Raw genomic sequence first — 9,888 nt, 5'->3', positions numbered from 1 at the left:
TGTGGTAAGTGAAATTATAAGTCTGTGAGGGGGTTTGTCATGAATTTCAGAACATTAAATGGATTTGCATTGGTACCATTTACAACTATAAATACTAAACATTAACATTGCTTTGCCCATAAACAAAATACCAACATTTTCATATTGTCATGCCATGTTGCTGTGATCAAACTAACCAAGCTGTAGTTACAACACTACTAAGTAAAATTACAACAATGGTAAGTTAGATAACAAAAAACCAAAGGTGTTTTTGACAGCAACCAGTTTCTGCAAGATTCAATATTTGTCTACGAACAAAAGCTCCAAGCTCTTTTTACTTCAATCAAAACATCTCATTGCAAAAAAAAATAGATAAAGTATGAAGATACTTTCTTTTTAGTAATATTTGGGTCTGAGAAAGGGAAAAAAATGAATTAAGAATAATGGGATATACTCTTGCCACTACAAAGAAGACACCCAATGATCCCAGTTATGTTTAACAGTACTGGTAACGGCAATCCATTAGCCCCCCACGTTTTACCAAGACACAGCCCCCACCCAATCAATCATCTCCACACGCATATTTCATCGAACTCTTCACTTCCATTCTTTCAGATTTTGAAGCTTTGGGACATAGATGGGGTTGATTCTGCCTCACTCTATCATCCCACTCCCAAGCTTTCTAGGCCCTTTTCCAGTAGAAAAACCAACATCTACTTCCTCATTCTTCCAGATCCATCGCTGTCATCGTAAGAAAGGAAGAGGGAGACAACTCGGATAGTAAAGAAAGATAAAGTTGAGACATGTGGGCACAGAATTGGACAAAAGCAGAAGGGTACTTTTGTCTTTTAACTAACATTTCATAATTTTCATTTGGGACTTGGTCTCTGACAAGAATTATATAAATTCAAAGACCCAAATCGTAATTTTGTATATTCTAGGGTCTTTATTTGTGATTTTTTCTTTTAAAAAATGTTTTTATCGTAAGTCAAAATAATTTTTTTATATACTTATTCCGTATATCGTAAAATCATTTTTTAAAATTATGATTTGGTTTTTTTTCAAAATTGCGACTATGTTGGTTTGGGTTTAGTAATATAAATCCCAAACCAACGTAATAAATGCTTAATAAATATAAATTTAACATATGATAATAAAAGCATACTTTAGAACTTTTATTTATTTCATATAAGACCGCTCTAATAACTTAATTTTTTTCCAGCACTCTAATAATTTAATTAAGTAGTATAATTTTTATTAGGTAATAGTTTTAATTTAATCGTTAACTGAATCTATTTTCTTAGCATAGATATTAATCATGAAATCATTTGTTAAAGTAAACCCTTTAAATTACACGCGACACAGATTTTTTGAACACCCTTTGATAAATAGACAATATTTCCATTCCAATTTTATTTTTTCCTTGTGGCTTTGTGATTTTTGTCCCTCTTTTGGAGCCTTTGTGTCAATTGATTTTGATAATTGCGACAAAAAAAAAAAAACACTTTGTAATTCTTCTCCTTCTTTTTTGTGAGAATTCCTTTTTTTTTTCAAAAAAAAAAACTAGCATCATTATAATTCTTTCCTTTATGCAATACTAAGAAAATAATATATGTGTAATTAAATTAGCATTACTATAGTCAACCCAAAAAATTGTGTTTTCAAAAAGAACAGCGTGAACATAGACTTTCTCCAAGTTTATTTTTATATCTTACCTAGGGAAGGTACATTCAATATTGTTATTAAAAAAAAAAAGTACATTGTCATCTTAAAAAATACATTTAATACCCTAAAATATATTTTAGGTGTATTTAGTCCCTAAAAAATATTGTAAAGTAATTTTCCTTCTAACATTTTTTTTTGCCGAGGAATTTTCCTTCTAATATATTAATAACCCCAATATAACAGAGCCACGAGTTTAATAAGAAAAGAAAAAAAAGCTTGCATTGAACAATACTTTTGATTTGAACGTTACTAATTTGATCGTTACTTGATTGATCTGATTGATTAGTGATTGATTTATTCTAAACGGTAGTTCAATAAATGCTTCTAATCGGTGATTTGAGCGTCATATGATTGATTTGATTGATTGATTCTAAGCTGTAGTTCAATTAAGGCTTCTGATTGATTGCTTGAGACCCACGCATTATATGTGTCTGTGCATATATATAGTTGACGATGGATGATTTCCCCACCTCCATTGAGCGCCAGGGATCAACAAGTATGGGCTGTGCTTGCAGGGACAGGATTAGATGAGAAAAAGGAGCCACGTACTTTCCATTTTCTCAGATCAGGATTATTTATTTGTATTATAATCTTCTTGCGGTGGTGTTCATACTTCCTTTTGTTTTTTTTTATGCTCGCTTATCTTGAGAGATCGCCTTCATTTATTTGAGTAACAGAGCCACTTGTTATTAAGAAGTGGTTTGGTAGTATGGAGCCCCTTGCTGTAAAAGCTCTTGGAGCCATTCAAAAGAAAGAGGTAGCCATAATCCCAGAAAGATTTGAGAAGGTTTGTAAAAATGCATTTTATGAGACATAAGATACACTGAAGATCTAAAAATCTTTGACAAGTTTTGTTTTTGATTATGCATCTGAAGATTTTCCTCGCCGATGTCCGATGATACTCCAAGGGTCGTCCTCTGATTCTCTTGTCTCTGCTTGCAATACGCCGGTGCATTGACTTTCTTGTTGGCATTTCAATCGGGCGAGACCTCGACATTTTGCAGGTACTTTGTTTTTGCTTTCCCGTCACTCTCTTCGGTATCCATTTGGCTATTCGTGCAGATTGAGTGTTTGTTAGTCGTCTATTAGGTAACTTGTCGGGCGCGCGTCGAATTTTATTTAATGTTACTGGCTGAAAGCTTTTTCTTTTTTCTTTTTCCATTAGTTCTTTTTCTTGTCTTGGGCATTAGAGCGGCTTCTTTGTTTTTTAAGCAAATGGTTAGGCCAAAATTTTAAGTTCCCTGTTTGACGGGAAGAATAGTTTAATTCTCACCGGAAAGGGAAATTCTAAACTCTTTCCATGAACTTCTTTTTTTTTTTTGGGAGTTAAAAATGTCAATGGCTATACTAGCTTTTAGCTTTGGCGAAACCGGAGTATTTCATTCATTTGCAATGACTTGCATCCGTTCTTATATTTCAGTTACTGCATCAGAGCATGGCGTCTTCACATTCGACTTTACTGCAGAAAAGCGTATCTATAATTGGTATTCTTTCTATTAATACTGAAAGCCTGTCTTTCTGTAATTTGTTGTTTTTTTGATGTTTTACACAGTATTTTCTTTATGGAGTCAATGATTGTGCTGATATTCTTGTTTTTGCATTGGGATTTAGTTTCAAATTAAATTAAATACTTCTCTTGTGAAGCAGGTCCTTCGGCACTCAATACGTCTCTTGTGGTAATGGAACAATTAAACATTTGATTGGCGCGTAAATGAACCTGATGAGGAGCGGTTGGTTTTTCCTGGGAGTGTAGTGGAGCAACTGTGGTGATGATAATGTTGGGGGTTTGAAGGTAAATATAAGATTAAGATTCTATGGAGATCTGCTATGCAGCATGTATTATGAAGTTTGTGGGAATTATGCTGTTAGCAAGCACGGATTATCGAGGGAAACAAATAAATTCATCTAAATTTTTGTTATTTGCGAACTCTTTTGTTTTCATTTATTTATTTTGAACACGCAAGCTACATTATTGCAAAATTTTTTGAGACTGAATGGCTGTTCTGAAGACGGAAGTGCACGATTATATAATTTTTGGGTTGGTGACTCCTCTGTATCTTGCCATACGGGCATACTGGAATGTGGCTTTTCCTTGTTCTGTTTTTTATTGGTGTGTGGCTGGATCTAGAAGTGTTTTTGATATAGTCTTCAATTTATATACTGTTATTCATGTAATGCTTTAATTGTAGGTGGGAGTCTCAAGCGTTATTTAGGCCAAACGTTGACCGGGGAACTGCGACTTCCTAGTAATGTTTATTTAGAGTTATCAATGTGTTCTATTTGGTGGCTTTAGCTTTTGGTTTTCCTAAACTATCGCTTGCAGGCTATTATGGCTAGATACCGCCACATGAAGGGAAGGCCAACACTTTGGACTGCCCCTTTGCATGGAATTTCTCGTCTGTAGTAGTTCTCAATGCTGGATATAATGCTAATTTCTTGTTGTAGATGTGGAGGGAAAATAAAGTGTTTCCGTTGTGGAGACTGCTGGTGGTTTCTCTCCCAGCAGATATGCTACTTGTTTTTGAATGTGATGGTATCTCTCTCTGCATCCCTCAGTTTCTTGGTGTATGACCTTGACTTTTTTGATAAAATCAATGAACAATATGGAGGAGCTATTATTGAAGACTAAATCAATGGTTGTGATTTTCTGGAAGCAGTATAGTTAAAAAATTTTAACTTGATATGGTCTTGAATTTCAAATCTGTTTTCTTGCTTTTTTCCTGTTTAAAGCGAATATGTTGGATTTTTTCACCCCAATCACTACACCCGGGGGATGCAAAATTTATATTATGCTCATGTCATTTGGATTTGATGATATGATTGTGAAGCTTTGAAATGAACTTTTATTTTCTCTATGCCGATTCATCTTTAAAAATTCTGTTGCTGTGAGCAATGATATCTTGATAACTAATCGCCAGGAGTGATTTTTTGACGGTGGCTACAACACGACCAATGACTTCATTTGGTGATGTAGCTCTCGTAATGAATCCAAAGGTAGGAGAGTTTTTTGGGCTTGCGCACATCGGTAAAACTCGGCTAATCAATCATGTTTTTTGCTGTCATTGTAATTGAAATGAACTGTCCTTAATGCATTAGCAACAGGTCACGTGTTTATGAGCTTTTGTCTATACATGCACTCGTGTTTCTATTGGTGTTTTAAATATATTGATGAAGTTTAGCATGATAGGAATCAGCCACCAAGTAAACCAAGGATAGAATGCCTTTCGGAAAGAAGGAAAAGAAGTGAAGAAATATTAGTGTTGAAGTTTTTGCATTTCCCATTCAATACTAGCTGTTGGGATATACCTGAATGTGTCATTGGTAGAGCTCTCTCGTGCAGCTAGAAGGCCTATTATATGGGGAGACAAAGGTGAAGAAAAACACTTATTTCAAACTTTTAGCATTCTTTGGAGTCAAGCACACCAAACTATTGTAAACATAGCATGCCTAGTTCATTGATGATTCAAAACCAATTGACAACAGTATCTTATTTTGCGTTGAAGCACATTGCTGGCTGAGAATCCCCTTTAACTAGCCCCAGTTATCGCAAGCAACAGATCAAGGCGGAACTTTAAGCACGACTCTGCAGCTGGAAACACATAAGAATAAGACATTGATAAGGTAATGTATCATTTAGCTTCCAAGCTTGCAAAATATGGGCGTACTGTTTGCAGTGATCTATTGATCATTTATTTTATTCAAAAATAATGCTTTCCTACTTGCATATTAATAATTTCTCAAGATAACCATTCTGCTGATTTAAATGCCTTCATTCAAAATTTCATTTTTGAGACGGTTTTTGACCCTCTGATTTTCCCTGCCATCCTTCTTTCAAGATGTAAGGATGTTCTAATTTCACTTTTGGGACCTCACTCATGACTTACAATTGTTTTGTGAATTCCGGCGTGTAGACTGATTGCATGATATTTATAATGTTTTCAAGGGAGAAATATGTCTGAAACAGTTGGAAATGTAATAGATCCTCTGCACACAATCATGGATTTCGGTTCACACTGGTTTTGAGAGCAGGTGGGCACGTTTGTTTAGATTTATTCTATTGATGTGTGGCTGGATCTACAAGCGCTTTTGATTTAGTCTTCAATTTATATACTGTGATTTATGTAATGCTTTAATTGTAAATTATTGTTTGCTAGGGGGGGAGTCTCAAGAGTAATTTATGCCAAACCTTGACCACAGAACCGTGACTTCCTAGTCATTTAGCTTCATCAACATGTTCTGTTTGGTGGCTTTTGCTTTTGCTTTTTCTATTAAAAATGCTGCAGTAGTAAAATATCTGATTTTGTTCTTATAATGCTTTGGCTCCACGCTATTATGGTTAGATATCACCGCACGAAGGTAACGCCAATACTTTGGCTTCCTGGCATTGATTGATGCCGGTATTGCAACTCTGCTCCGTCACTAAAACTGTGGGACTTTCTAAATATTTGTGTAATTTTATTTAGTTTACTTTTTTTTTTAATTTTTATATCTTGCAACACCTTTTGCAGGCTTCTTCCTCTGTAGTGGTTCTCAATTCTGGATACAATGCTAATGTCTTGTTGCAGATGTGAAAGGAAAATAAAGCGTTCCTGTTGTAGAGACTGCTGGCACTGTATGTTCTTGAATGTGATGGTATCTGTTTTTGCATCCTTCAGTTGCTTTGTGCCTGATCTTGACTTTTTTGGAATATTCTATATATGATGTTTATTTATTTGTAGTATAATCTTCTTGTGGTGATGTTTATATTTTCTTATTCTTTTATGCTCGCTTACCTTGAGAGATCGTCTCCGTTTGTTTGATCAAGTGACAGTGCCAGATTGGTAGCCCCTTGCTAGATAAGCTCTTCTAACCGTTTAAAAGAGAGATGACCAAAATCCCAGAGAGATTTGGGAAGGTTCATAAAATGCATTTACTATGAGACATCCCTACTCACTTTGTCTCCTTTACTGTCAAGAGAACTTTAGCGGCTGCACTTTATTTGCTTTTATTTTGAGTAAATTATTTGCTAAATTTCCAACACTCATGGTTCTTACTTTATTGCTTCCCAATTGTTCATGTTTTTATTGTTGATCTATGAATAATCTTTATATGGATCTTACTACTGTAATTTTATTGAAGGGATTATGTTGGTTTGGGTCATACCTTTGTCCTAAGGAAGAGTATAACTAAACTAACTATGTACTATTCATTAAAAAGTGTATATTAAAGTTCAGGTTATTTCAGTCTGATTACAATGTAGTTTTTTTCCCCTCAGTTGCTTTTATTGTGGTGGAGACTATCTAATGCAAGTATGCAACCATGACTTTGGCTTAGGCCTAAAAAGTTCAATATTCTAGTAGTGGGTTGCAGCAAAAATCGTAATGGTTTCTGAATGAAATTCTTTTTCTGATTATTTACTTAGTATCTTAATCGTTTACATTACCTTTAGTGATTGTCAAAAAAAAAAAAGGTTTACTGTTGTTTTCTGAATTTATGTGTGTATTGGCTGGCTGCATAATACTTAACATTTTTCAAGGGAGAGAAATGTCAAAAACATTGGGAAATGTCGTATGTCCTCTTCACAAACCAGAGGTTTCGGTTCACACTGGTTTTAAGAACAGATGGGCATATTTGTTTAGCTTTATTCTATCATAGCATTTTGTCGACTATGGTATATTTTTTTGAGGATGTTTCTTTGGGACACGTTTTCTCTTTTAGGACCTTAGTTTGCCAACTAAGCAGTTAACCTCCAAATAGTCCTTTCCAAGCAAATTGTGGAATGTTGGCAATTTTATACTACAGAATTTGCGTAATCAGCATGGCTCACCTGCTTGGGAACATATTAGCTTATAAGGTGATGAGCAATCTTGGTATGTTGACACTAACAAATAGACAGAAGACACCTAAAATCTAAAAACCATTTTGACAACATTGGAAGTTTTGCTTTTGATTATGTACCTGATGATTTTCATCGCCGAGTGTCAATCTGTGATCTAGCTGCGCTTCTTAAACCCCCAGCCAGCGATGTTCGATGATACTCCAAGGGTTGTCCTCTGATTCTTCTCTCCTTTCTTCGCTTGCAATATGACGTAACATTCGACTTTCTCGTTGGCATTTCAATCAGGTGAGGCCTCGACATTTTGCAGGTACTCCCCCCCTCTCCCATTTCCATATTACTGTCGTATCTCTTCCTTCTCATGACGTCCTTTGGATATAGCTGGGTTGGGTGCATGTAAATAAGAAAGATAAGTTCTTGTTCGTAGTATATTACTAAACGAGATTTTACTCCCACACCACACAAGTATTTGGTGTGACAACCGATATTTTGAAACCCATTTAGATTAAATTGAACAATTTATTCGAAGGATTAACCATGATAGGAAAGAAGAAACCTTAAAATTTTAAAATCACTATCATGATTAAAAAAAATAAATTTATATCATGAGTAACTTTGATCATTAACTTGAGCCTTGAACTCTCAAAGTTCAGAAATATCATTCAACTATTAGCCCAATACAAATCTCATATTTTCAAACATACTAACTGACAAATCATTTTAATATAAACGATAGAGCCCATTAGTCAAAAATCAACACTTTTAAAATAGCGTAACACGCAAAGTCTTAAAGACCTCCAGCCTTCTAACGGCTTCTCATATCAGATAGTAGTAATTAAAAGTATTAGTTTACAACATTAGAGTAAATAAGTCCCAGGTGGCAACATATAGTAAATCAGCATATAAAACAAAAGCAAAGAGGCTATCCAAGCTATAATAGCATACTATGCCTCCAAAGCTTTCCCTGATGGATCACCACCTGAACTATCACCTGAAGATAGTAGAAATCACGGGATGAGACAAACACCTCAGTAACTAACTTTCTCACTCATCATACATACTAACATGTGCTCGTGACATGTAAAGTAGGATAGTTATTAATTCTCGAAAAACATAGATATATTCATAAAAACATAATTTTAATCATTCAAACCCTCACTATGGGTAAGGGTGAGCATTCGGTTTTTTGGTTCAGTTATCGGTAATAACCGAATTAACCGAACAATCGAATAGAGTAAATTTTAAATACCGAACAGGAACCAAAACCGATTAACTGAACTAACGAAATCGAATTAATCAAAAATTTCGGTTCAGTTAACTGATTAACCGAAACATATAAATATGAAAAATAATTTTAAATTAAAAATAATAATAAAACACAATTATAACCATTAATTAATAAATATTTCATCATTCAATGTGATTTATTATAATAATATTTATTATAACCATATTTATTGAATATAAATATATTTAAAATTTAAAAATTTCACATATACCCACATATATATTTTTTATAATAATATTTATTAAATATAAATATATAATATATTTATTTTGGTTATTAGGTTATAACTGAATTTTTTTTTACTAATTGAACCAAACACCGAAATCGAATTGTTAGAAAAATAAAAACAGAATATATAACCAAAAACCGAAATAATTGAACTGAAAAACCGAAATTAAATTCGGTTCAGTTTGATTTTCGGTTATGGTTTGGTTTTGCTCACCCCTAACTATGGGGGCTAACACACAAGCTGCACAAGTCCATCCCTCACTATGAGGGATCAATCGGATATATAGGCCTGTCTCTCATTCTGGAGGACGAATAGGAAGCCACAAATGCCTATCTCTCACTATGGGGGATGAAGGAAGCCAATCAATGTGCACCAATGGCGACCTTACCACGTGGTAGGATAGGGCACAATCCAAAAATCCAAATAATAACCAATCATTCACAATATAACGAAAAAATGTCTTAATCTTTTCTCAACAGATATTCATAAGATATAGATCAAATATTTTTTTTAAACTTCTCAATCACAATTCCAAAAATCTCACAAGACAATTTTTATAGCTCAAAATGTGTAATATATCTACTCAAATTCCAAATAGAACATCATTATTCTAAAATAGCAAAATACTCACAGGCAACATATTAGCACATATAATAAGTGGAAAGTGGTTACCTCTCGCCAAAGCAGTAAAAAGGATTATCACAAGGTCTTAAAGGATTACTTGTGATTTTAGGACATAAAGAATTGATTTTATGAAAAAAATAAATTGAACTCAAGACACAATCATAGTCGACGTAATTCACAGTGTATAGAAGTATGATTGTTAGGTAAATTATAAAGTATTCCTCCAGT

The 9,888-nt window shown here is 34.0% G+C and overlaps 1 long non-coding RNA gene across 1 annotated transcript; it reads left to right on the top strand.

The window, feature by feature from the left end:
• The first annotated feature begins 2,182 nt into the window (after window positions 1-2,182).
• LOC114760023 (uncharacterized) lies at window positions 2,183-4,882 on the top strand. The gene is made up of 6 exons (XR_003742005.1): window positions 2,183-2,249; window positions 2,382-2,491; window positions 2,580-2,708; window positions 3,125-3,188; window positions 4,028-4,237; window positions 4,623-4,882. It is a non-coding gene; the product is annotated as an uncharacterized LOC114760023 (long non-coding RNA).
• Window positions 4,883-9,888: the final 5,006 nt, after the last annotated feature.

This window comes from Neltuma alba, unplaced genomic scaffold, assembly GCF_004799145.2.
Source record: "Neltuma alba isolate B1F8T4 unplaced genomic scaffold, ASM479914v2 tig00010927_pilon, whole genome shotgun sequence".
NCBI classification, from domain to species: domain Eukaryota; kingdom Viridiplantae; phylum Streptophyta; class Magnoliopsida; order Fabales; family Fabaceae; genus Neltuma; species Neltuma alba.
The sequence above is the reverse complement of the archived record's forward strand: the minus strand, read 5'-3'. Positions and strand labels throughout refer to the sequence as shown.